Source organism: Periplaneta americana, chromosome 2 (genome assembly GCF_040183065.1).
Source record: "Periplaneta americana isolate PAMFEO1 chromosome 2, P.americana_PAMFEO1_priV1, whole genome shotgun sequence".
NCBI classification, from domain to species: domain Eukaryota; kingdom Metazoa; phylum Arthropoda; class Insecta; order Blattodea; family Blattidae; genus Periplaneta; species Periplaneta americana.
The window spans coordinates 100,076,309-100,088,311 of NC_091118.1; the positions used below are offsets into that span (position 1 = coordinate 100,076,309).

General features: G+C 36.7%; 1 protein-coding gene across 6 annotated transcripts in view; it reads left to right on the forward strand.

Moving 5' to 3' along the window:
- The window catches only part of Src64B (Tyrosine-protein kinase Src64B), a 284,478-nt gene that overhangs the window by 143,259 nt on the left and 129,216 nt on the right, over window positions 1–12,003 (forward strand). For 4 of the 6 annotated variants that reach the window (XM_069818190.1, XM_069818195.1, XM_069818192.1 and 1 more), the window contains one exon: window positions 10,884–10,944. The exons of the other annotated variants lie outside the window; for them this stretch is intronic. The gene's annotated coding sequence lies outside the window, so the exon portion shown is untranslated. The remainder of the gene's footprint in view (window positions 1–10,883; window positions 10,945–12,003) is intronic. 6 annotated transcript variants of the gene reach the window in all.

Below are 12,003 nucleotides of genomic sequence, written 5' to 3' on the forward strand. Positions count from 1 at the left end.
TTATTTTTGTTGACATAGTATGCGACATTTTTACATTTTTTCTCGTATTGACAGAATTGCTGTAGGGATATCGTGCATTATTGAGGGCTAAAATGTTACATAATTACTTAACTTAAGGTTCTTTACCATCCTACCAAATTTAATGAAAATCTGAGGTGGTCGGGTTGAAAAGTCCACTTTTTTGTGTTGATTTGACATGGAATGCCCCTTTGTAAAAATTACCTCTTTCGATGACAATGTGTACTGAAGAAAGGGGAATTTTAATGCTTTAATACATCATTTGAGGAGGCTTTGGATTAAACAATTGCAGACGAAAAGCTAATAGAAACAAGTGAATAAAGCTAATAAAACAATTGAATTACAATATCTTTAAGTTTATAATTAAAAAATACGTATTGTAGCATATGCACCACTGAAATTTAACTGCAGTAGTAATACAATATATGGGGTTTAAAATAAGAAAACCCATTAAAACCAAAATTAGCATTGTTGTGTTCAATCATGTGTTGATTTCTGTTCAGAGAATGTGCTCAAAATGGCCTCCATTTGCTGCTAAACAATGTATAAATCTGTCTTTGAAATTGTTTAATCTTCTCAGCAACACTGTTCGACTGATTTGCTTTGTTTCATTCCTCATTCTTCGTTTTAAGTCTTCCAGGTCTCAAGGTCTGTCCTGATAGACCCTTCGCTTCAAATATTTAAATATCCCCATAAGAAAGAATCTAATGGGTTCAGATCAGGGAATCTTGGCGGTCATTCAATACTTCCTCTTCTGCCTATCCATCTTCCTGGAAATACTTGATTTATACAGAGTTAGTTTAAAATCCCGCACCACCTAAATAACTTTTGAAGCATGTGGTTCAGTGACATGAAACTTGGTGTGTGGGAATAACCATATATAAGAACGCAATACTGGTATTACCGAGTTTTTTCTACTTCCGGTTTAACCGGAAATAACTCCAACTCTCTTACTTTAAATGGAACATCCAATATATTTATTTTATCTTTGAATAATGCTCATTAAGAGCTTTTCAAAAATGTACCCACAATTGATACTTCTGTACAAATTCAGTGTTGCTAAATCAAGAAAACAGAAAAGCGTAGGTCTAACGAATAATACGAGTAAAACGCTTCCTTTGTTTACTGTGATTTAACTGTCCTTTGTTTATATACATGGAATACGGGTAAAACGGTTCTTTTGTGCGATAATGGTATATGACTCCTTGAAAACCTGCTCTAGGGCTGTTGTGTTTATTATTTTATTATAATAATTTTGGTACTAGAAATCATACTTAAGCATGATTTGAGACTCATAGTGATCATGATCAACATAGCACGACGTTTTTAGGTAGTTGCACTGATCCAGTTGTGGAGAATACCTCTTGGTAACGAATCCTACAGGGTTCCTCGTTCCACTTTCCCAACCTTCCCTGATGACGAAGCAGATATGTAGCTCCGAAACATAAGATACGTCTGCATCTAGGACATGGTATAAATATCCAAAGATTTCGCATTGTAAATGTTACTTTTTACACAGACTCTACTCTTTGTGGCATTTCAAAACCTACACAATGGGAACATCATTGACACAATTTACATAAAAGTGCTTTTAACGTGCAGTAAGTGCAGAGTGGGGTATATAGTATGTGCGATTTACATTGCACTGTTTATTTGAACTGTACTCTGCGTGCGAAAGACAGATGATCGCTGATGTAGACGAAAGCCATATCGACATGAATATAATGGATATTTATTTCGCTTTGTTTTGTCGGTCACCCAAAAGTTACGAGCCGTGCGACACGGAGATTGTTTCAGTCCAATTGCAAGAAAGAGCTGACAAAGTTTGTTTCCTGCGTGCGACAGATGGCATGTCGATTTTTGAAGCCTTACGTGTTGTGTGCGCTCCAGTTTTCCCGTGTTTCACGTCCAACAAAGCTGTATGACGGGCACTTGCAAAAGGTTCTGTAAATCGCACACAGGTCGTGGCGAATATCGTTTCGTATAGTAGCAAAATAGCATAACTTCTCATGTTGTTTTAGTGTAGAAGTAGGCTTGCGTTGTTGTTTACTTTGAGACATGTCTCTCCGTCTGCCCGTCCTCCTGTCTATCAGCATATTATCCGTCCTCTCCAGTGTTGCTTGCTTACTTGCTTGCAAATGGCTTTTAAGGAACCCGCAAGCTCATTGCCTCCCTCACATAAGTCCGCCATCGGTCCCTGTCCTGTGCAAGATTAATCCAGTCTCCATCAGCATATCCCACCTCCCTCAAATCCATTTTAATATTATCCTCCCATCTACGTCTCGGCCTCTCCAAAGGTCTTTTTCCTTCTGGCCTCCCAAATAATACTCTATATCCATTTCTGGATTCGCCCATACGTGCTACATGCCCTGCCCATCTCAAACGTCTGGCTTTAATGTTCCTAATTATGTCAGGTGAAGAGTACAATGCGTGCAGTTCTGCGTTGTGTTACTTTCTCCATTTTCCTGTAACTTCATCTCTTTTATCCCCAAATATTTTCCTAAGAATCTTATTCTCAGACACCCTTAATCTCTGTTCCTCTCTCAAAGTGAGAGTCCAAATTTCACAACCATACAGAACAACCGGTAATATAACTGTTTTATAAATTCTAATTTTCAGATTTTTTGACAGCGGACTATATGACAAAAGCTTCTCAACCGAATAATAACACGCATTTCCCATACTTATTCTGCGGTTCATTTCCTCCAGAGTGCCATTTATATTTGTTACTGTTGCTTCAAGATATTTGAATTTTTCCACCTCTTCGAAGGATAAATCTCTACTTGTGGTCGTGCCAGAGAATCAGTCCCATTCCGAGGCTTGTTGTAAGGTTTCGTAACAAGCTGTTTTTTTACGTTGATGGGTTGTTAGCCCTTCGCCCAACCGCCAAGCTGGAGGACAATCCCTTATCGGCTGTTCAAGACTGCTTATTCAATATATTCGCAGCTATCCTCCATATCTGGAGACCGTCTCCTCAAATTTCAAAATTTACACGGTGCCAGATTCATACCCAAAGTGTACTAGAAAATCACCAGGCAGTTAAAAAATTCAAGCTGCTATTTAAAACTTCTTTGCTTACACATTTTTTGTTAAAAAAAATCTGTATCCTCGTCGTCTTATGAGTATCAAACTGCTATTTGCGACATCCTTCGAGGAAAACGGCGGCTTTTGTGAAGCATAGGATTCCATTGTTCTAATTTTTGCATGAGGTCGTCTGGTAGTTTGTAGTTATGACATTTCCTCTCCTTTCTGAGCCTAAATGGAACACTTAATCCTACAAGTAATATGCTAATGTTCTTTGTTTGGATTTTTTTAGATTCACTTGACTAAACATTCTTCCAACTTCAACATTAGAATGGGGTAACGTAACATAAGAATGAATTGATAGTACCACACGAGGTATGTTCTTGTAGGCCTATTGGTTTTCTTCGCTCACATCACGGTAGGAATTAACCTCGGCTCAAAACTTCACATTATGCGTAACTTTGCACTGTTTCACATCATGTAAATTGTTCCATTGTGATTCAGTGACTGTTAAGATGCTTGGATCTTGAGTGAAAAACTTTGCCAGTTCAATAAATTATGGATCTTTCAACGGAAAATATTCCATTGCGGAAAGCAAGTGTGGGCAAAATAAAACTGGCCCGTGGAAAATGTAAATGAAATATATGAATTTATTTGTATAAGACTGACGCGAAAATGACCCTGACAATGCAGGAAACCGTGATTTCGACGCATCTTCTGTGATGTTCATTAACAAAGATCAGTCTTAAACAGTCTTGTAACTATAAATATATATATATATATATATATATATATATATATATATATATATAAATGTAAATATTACAGATTTTCCGGGCCAGTTTTATTTTGTCCCTCAGTATGTTAATGTTTTCTGGAAGTCGTTGCCTACAATGCTTTATCAGCTCAACAACGAACTTCACGCACCGACAGCATATTTTATTTTCCTCCTCAAATGCAATAGCACATGCTTTTAATTCAGTTTCAAATTCGTAGTGAAGGTAAGGTCGTGGATCTAAATAATTATCAATATTTACACCATAATTCACAATCCATTAAATCCACACGCGAAAGGGGCTTTACTACTTTGTGCTGGTCGGTTTTTCGGAAACAAGCGTAAGAACAGAAGGCCCGAGGAGTGCCTGACACCCCCCAAATGAATCTTCGTCCATTTATTATATATATATATATATATATATATATATATACACACACACACACACACACACACACACATGCATACAAGACTTTAAAAATTTTATTGTTGTTCACAAGTCAGCAAAACTTTCACTACTCAACATGGTCGAACTGCAAAAGCGAATTTAAAAAATCAAACTTTTTATTTTCACTCTTTACGGACGACCAGCTTTTTCAAGTTCTATTTTCCAAAAAAATTATAAAACAATAGATTTGGCACCATACAGAAGTAAAAGCACTAGGAAAACGACATAGCGCTAAATGTCAAAATTTGGAGCGAGATGAATTTTCAAAACAACAGATCTGGTGCCAAAAGTACTATGTCTGCCCGTTCTAACGTCGTCTATCTTTATATGCATATTTTCTCACAACCTTGTTTTCGAGCTTTTTATCGTGCCATTACCAAATGGACACCAAAATGTTGACACCGTGTTTCGTCTTCTGGTGGAGTCGGTGTCATATTTGACATTAGATCCGTTGTTTACGAATTCAAATCAGACCGAAAGCGATGGATGTTCTATTTCTGCACTAATTTTTCTCTGTTAGCCACCGGCATAACTCATGTTTTAGCGAGCTGGACTTAAGGTCCTAGACTTCGCTCAGGCGTGGATTCGAATGTTTCTTGGGCTGCTTTTCTACTTGGTTTTTTCTTCTCTCGAAGTTTTCCCTACGCTATCTGTAAGGCGAATATCATGTAATCCTATGCCGAATACCCAGACCTATCTCGCCAAATACGATGTCACCATTTCTGTCGATACTAGATAAATTGCAGTTGGTACATTTTTTTTCTTCGCTCTATTCTCTTACTACTATATCTCGTTCCTCTTATCTTCTCTCATATTTATTCTCTCAACATTATTTTCATTTTTCTTCCTGTTAATTTCTTGAACCTTCTCCGATTCATCTCCTATCTCTTTGTCTTCCTTCATATCCTCTTTCATTAGATTCTATGTTCGAGCGTCCATACGCGGTCGAAGGCAATGTATTTTGAAGGCTTCCTTTAAGCCTTAAGGTAAGGGAAGTAAAATCTTCAATCCCTTGTCGTTTGTTGACACTGCAACGGTTTGTGTTCTAGAATCAACAAAATAGAGAAGAAAATGAACTTTCGACATCATTGCAAAGACTCTGAAAAGTCTGTCGTTTAAACTTGCACTGTGTTAAGTGTTAGTTATCCTATATTAGAAGAGGGGACTGAACTGAAAGTTGGTAATTTCCAAACTATAAAAGATACATGAATGATTTTTTGCATGCTAGTTCTGGGTATTACTTGGTACATACATACAAATTTTCAAAGCTGTAGTGTAAGAAATATCAGCGTTATTAATTATTCATTTTAATTTTATGTTAATATTTTGATATCAATATAGGCCTAATTCCTATCTTGTGCTACAATTTCAGAAATTTTTTAATAATTTGTTTTCTCAAGGTAGCTTATGGCATGGTAAAACATAGTTGGCATTCAGTTTACTGATGCTGTTATTAGGTTTCGAATAAAAAATTATTGAATTCAATCATTTTCACATTTAAAAAAAATCATGTATATTAGGAAATTAAAAATTTTTAAATTCAATTATAGTTTGTTCTAAACAAAATTGAATGCCAATTATCGAATATTGGAATACACTTAAACAGCAGAAAAAATTGCGTAACAATATGTCAAAAAATGTGGAAGTAGATAGATTTTGAAGAAGTGAATGTGTAGATAAAATTTAAACCGAGAAAATAGATACCATAGTTTAAAACATGAAAATCCAACCTGTTAATCAATCCAAAGTTATTCCACACGCCTTCTGGAACCGAATCCTTCTTTTGGACACTTCTGCCAGATCATAGAGTGCAAACTCTCATTTGCATTCTGTGTTCTGCCTGAAACACATGTCTCCAGCAATGCAGTTGATGCCAATCTTTGATATATTGGCATGATTTTTGACAAATATGCCTCCTTCAAAGGTGTTCCAACATTTTCTCTATGAGGTGGTGGTTGTCTTCCTTCAGCCATGGCTCGCTGGTAAAAGCACCACGAACTCTTACCAGGTGGACATTTATTGTGCTGTGGCTTTGAGTCGGTTGAAATGCTGTGCAGTAATGTGGCATAGATTGCTGACTTCATTGCATCTGTATCACCTTTGTTCTTGATTATGGCATTCTGATAGTACTTTGTCAATTTCTTGATTGTTGTACTTTTCAGAGTTCCATATCCCTTCCCGCCAAGTGTCCCATTTTGGGAACGCCACTGTAATACAGCATTATGAAGTGCTGTTCCCAGTCTCTTTCCAACATGGTTCACACATTCCTCTTTCACTATAGTGAAACCTTGACCATAAGGTTTCACCTCATTTAGTTTCAGAAGTGTCTTTGCATCACCATCTGACAAAAGTGTCTTGTAAAGAAAACCATAACATTCAGATCGCTGCCAAAGTTCCACTGCTGCGTCCATTTCCATTGATCCAGAAGATCCATAATGATTTATGTCACAATCTGGGGCATGAGTTTCCTTCCAAGATGTCAATTCTTGTGAATTTTTACCTAGAGTCGTTTCCTTCATTATACAGTTCTGGCAATACTGGATTTCACAATATAGTCAATCACATAGCCAGTCAGCATGTCTGTGACACATCCTACACCATAAGCAGAAGTATGTCCCCTGGTCATCCAACTCCCATCGAAACTAACTGAAATATCTAATATGTTTGGAACTGGTTTGTCAACGATGAGGTCACTATATGCATGTCTAACTTCAGCTCTCACTCCTTCAAATATTGTTTTCACTGTACTGTATGAGTCGAAGGCAGTCATTATATCTTGCATGGGTTTGTGAAATGTCTTTTCTGATACAATTGACATATTCATAATCATTGCAAACTGTGCCAATGCGGCATGGCTCTTGCCTATCTGTGAAAAAGCATGTGTTACTCTCTGATTTACATCAAATGCAGGTCTCTTAGATTCCTTCTTTATTCTCTGTGATGTGTATGTAGAAGATTTTACTGCATCTTTACACACATTGCATCTAATTTCAGCTTTATGTGCCAGACCATAATCACCAGACAGTTCAATATCGAGTGTCTTATTCTGACAATCAGCACACACAATATTCTATACCAGTTCAGATAATTTACCCACATCAATTAAAATATATTTACATTGCTCACTATCAACAAAATATATTTCACTACATCTTGTTTTCAGTTTTTCTTGTCTTACATTCATTTCTGGTTCATATTGAGAATCACTATCACTTAGGCATACTTCAGGGTCACACACATTAGGTCCGGGTTCAATCACTGTCTCTTGACTGCACATTTTCACAAATATCACTTGCATTCACAACAGTAGGCCTACTAATATTTTCTGACTGCACAATATTTCCACCCACAGTAGCACTTTTATTTTTCCACCTCTTCAAGACATTTTCTTTGCCTGCTGAACACCTCGCTGGCTTTTTAGGCAATGTCAATTTTGTACAACAAACCCTACAGTAAACTAATAACACACACTGATAACTTACAGGCTTACTATTTACAAACTATATACACACACTTATAAATATGCTTACTATTTACAAACTATAAAACTACTGTAACTACGCTAAATCTTCGAAACAGTTGCACTTATAAATATGAAATAGAAAAGAATGAGACAGGCCTATATCACTTATTATAACACTTGGTTACTGTTTGCACGTGCTTCTGAATCAAAACAACATATGATTTTCTGACCATGAATGTAAATGCATTCTACATACGTCCTGAAAATCTGCCATCTGTTGGACACATACATGAACTATCTCGAACGGTCTCTCTGTCTCAATATGCAGAAACGCAATTAGAAAATTGAGGAAAACGACAGTAATTTTTAAATAGAGAGAGGAGCTACCTTGCAGACGGAGTAGGCGTGACCCATTGTGGCATTTAAATAGCGCACGACTTTAAAAATGGCGGCTGAAACACCTGTCAGAAGCGGAATATGGAAATGAAACTTGGCGAAATGATTCACAACAATATTTCGAATTTGTATGATTTGAGGCTTTCTCGGCGTTGGTTCGCTAATATGTTTTCGCGGGATATCAGCCGAGTTAAGATTTTGGAATGCTCCAAGCTTTCGACTGCTATCTCTGCAGCCATCTTCAGGGAAGAAGATGGCTGCAGAGATAGCAGTCGAAAGCTTGGAGCATTCCAAAATCTTAACTCGGCTGATATCCCGCGAAAACATATTAGCGAATATTTCGAATTTTTTAACGTAAAAATCCGAAAATCGCATTTTTAAGCCATTTATGCCTATTTTTCAATTCAGTCCCCCCCCCCCCTTGCCTTAAGGTAAGGGAAATAAAATCTTCAATCCCTTGTCGTTTGTTGACTCTGCAACGGTTTGTGTTCTAGAATCAACAAAATAGAGAAGAAAATGAACTTTCGACATTATTGCAAAGACTCTGAAAAGTCTGTCATTTAAACTTGCACTGTGTTGCATGATAGAATAGACATATTGGAACTAAGCACTTAGGACTAAGACGTCAAGTAAGATTTTCTCAGGATACGTCTCTTCCTACAATTTATAAAACTTAAAAAATAAGATACAGAAAAAAAAAAACATGACATAAGGACGAACTGAAAAACAATGACGCATTGAGACTTGTACAGACTCTGAGCCTAACAAGATTGGAAAGGATAAAAGAAGAAATATAATACGTCGAAGAAGAAGCAGCAGAAGGAAGATGGTGACAAAGGAGAAGAAACATTCTGTTCGTCATTGCCATCATTTTATTATATCTGAACTACCTTGTAGTATCTCATCTCTAAATTACATTTGCATTTTAAAACCATCCTTAAATACAGGGTCATTCACGAGGAATTACCGCCACTTACGAAGCATATTTCCGAAGACTTTTCAGCAAAAAAGTCATATAAAAATGGGTCCTATTATCAATATTTTCAGTCGACCTGGTTGGCAAGTTGGTATAGCGCTGGCCTTCTATGCCCAAGGTTGCGGGTTCGATCCCGGGCCAGTCGATGGCATTTAAGTCTGCTTAAATGTGACAGGCTCATGTCAGTAGATTTACTGGCATGTAAAAGAACTCCTGCGGGACAAAATTCCGGCACAACCGGCAACGCTGATATAACCTCTGCAGTTGCGAGCGTCGTTAAATAAAACATAACATTATCAATATTTTCAGAGCTACACTAATTTGAAATTGTTTGTAAAATACCTTTTTTTTCAGTTTTAAGGGTAAAAGAATATTACAAATAGAGAATGAACTATTTAGAAGTATCATGTCTTTAATTGGCTAGTATTCTGAAGCTAAAAATGTGTTAATTTCATAGTTACTTCGTACAGATTTTTTTTTTTTTTTTTTTTTCAATTTTTAACTACAAAATTATATTTTTCTTACGCACTTATCACAACAATTTTGTTACAAATCACGCCACTCTTGTAAAGTTTTTAAGACATTACATTAGGATGCAAAATTGAACTCTAAGGGTGTTATGCATAGTCATTTCGCTAGCCCGCGCTACGAGCGTGCTAAACTAGCCGCGGCTATCGACTGATTACTTGTACAGGATTCATATCATATTATATCGCTAACACTGGTTTATGAATGCGAAAAACGTTAATTGGCTGATCATCCACCGCTCTAAGAATGTCTATGAATATGGCCCTAGCAGTTGTGCGATTTGTAATAATTATGATAAATGCGTAAGTATAATGTAATTGTTAGTTAAAAATTGAAAAAAAAAACCGGTACAAAGCAGTTAAGGAATTAACACATTTTTAGCTTCAGAATACTAGGCAGTTAAAGAAAAAGGTATTTTACAAACAACTTCAAATTAGTGTAACTCAGAAAATATTGAGAATAAGATTCATTTTTATATGACAATTTTTGCTCAGAATGTCTTCGGAAATAAGCTCCGTAAGTGGCGGTAACTTGTGAAACACTGGTATAAGAAGACAACCGTGTAGCCTAGGGGTTAGCGAGCTCGACTTGAGTTCTGAAGTGCCGCTTGGTTGTAGGTTCGAATCCCATTTTGGCAGGTAACTTAAATGGGTTTTCCCTATCTGTAGAAAAAAATATTGAATAATTCCTTAGCGAATCCTTGCATTCATCTCTCCAAATACTTCTCGCTTTCACAAATTTCACTAGATAACGTACAGTTTATAGAACGTCTTTAAATAATCTACCCTAAAATAATAATTAAGTCGTGAGAAGTTAGTTGGGCTAGGTCCTGGTCTAACAGAAGTATTGCGGTAACCATTCTTGACAAATTCCCTGACGTTTTATGCCAGCTGATTACTCGCACGTGTAAGCCTGAGTGTTTATACAAATCTGAGTTGGAAGTAATCATCTGATATTTTGATACAAAACATCACTTGTCACAGGTGAAATTTGTATAAAGTATTATCGTTAATAAGCATTAAAATGCGGAGACTGAAGCAGGCATAAAATTATAGGCAATAGATAGTTTTCAACACTTCTTGGAAGCAGAGGTTCGATCACTAAGGAAACACCTTCCCGGATAGTCAATTTGTGAAGCAGCGTTATTGAACTCGGTTATTGCCTCTCATTTCAGGTACAAATCTCCCTAATATAATCCTTTGTTCTCAGATGACGATTTTGTCTGTCTTTACCTGTTTCGTTTGTCTGTTCGCAGGATCTATTAAAAGCGGATGTCTTCTGAATATTAATACATAGGCTACTTACCAAGGCGTGAGGTAAGTTTTTGATCTGGATATTTTTCATGGACTGTTCGATGTTTGAATCAGAATTTGTAAGATATGAAGGGTTTAGGTTTCCTTTTTAGGTTCAGTGTACTGTTACAGCCCAGACTCAACCTATTCTTCTGTACTATATGACCAAATATATAGTGATAGGTACCATATAACTATGTATGAAAACAGAATAGAGTTTATTATGCATTTATTATTGCACTGTTCCAAAGTTGCGTCGAGAATAATGAAAGTTTAAGTGGTAATAAATATCACAATTTTCTTCGGAAAAAAAAAGTGAAACCGGAATTCCCTTATTGTAGATTTAGAAGTCGAAAAAGAACACTGGCTCAAACAAAAGTATCGTTACCTGTAATTTGCTCCGTCAAGTTTAATTACTTTTCGGACACATGCCTTTGACGTCTCCGTGAAATATAGCGTGTTACAAAGACTAAAAAGCGGGAAAATATGGCATAGTGGGCCTTCGAGGTCGTAAGGTTTAAGAAATCAAAAAATACTTTAAGATATCGATTTAGAAAGCCAGTTATTGTAGGAGATGGTGTTGACGAATTTTAGTCATAAACTTTTGGGATTGGATACGTGCACTGGGATAAGCAAACGGCTATAAAAATAAATATGTTACAAGTAGAGAAGAAACTAAAATCGCAAATACCCAATGTGTGGGCAGAAAATTACAGGGTACGGATGCTTGTAGAGAGAAGCTGCTCGAACAGCAGGTTTCAGAGACCGCGGCAATGCTACAGGATTCTTCGACTGTCCCTACTACTCTCATTTAATCACTGCTTCTATCGCCATCGCCAACATTGTGAATAACCCCGCGTATACATCCGTTGGTTAGTAATAATTGTTTTATGATTCTTAAGTTACAAAAGTTATTCAGAGTCGATGAGCACATAGTGCGATGGTTAAGTACAGGGTGAGTTCAGAAGTCCATATTATTTTGGAAACTGGAGGAAAAACGAAATATCTGAGTTCCCCATCAAACAGTGAGTCAGGGGGCCAACTTTTGGTATGTCAGGAACATGGACGCCATCTTGAAATCCA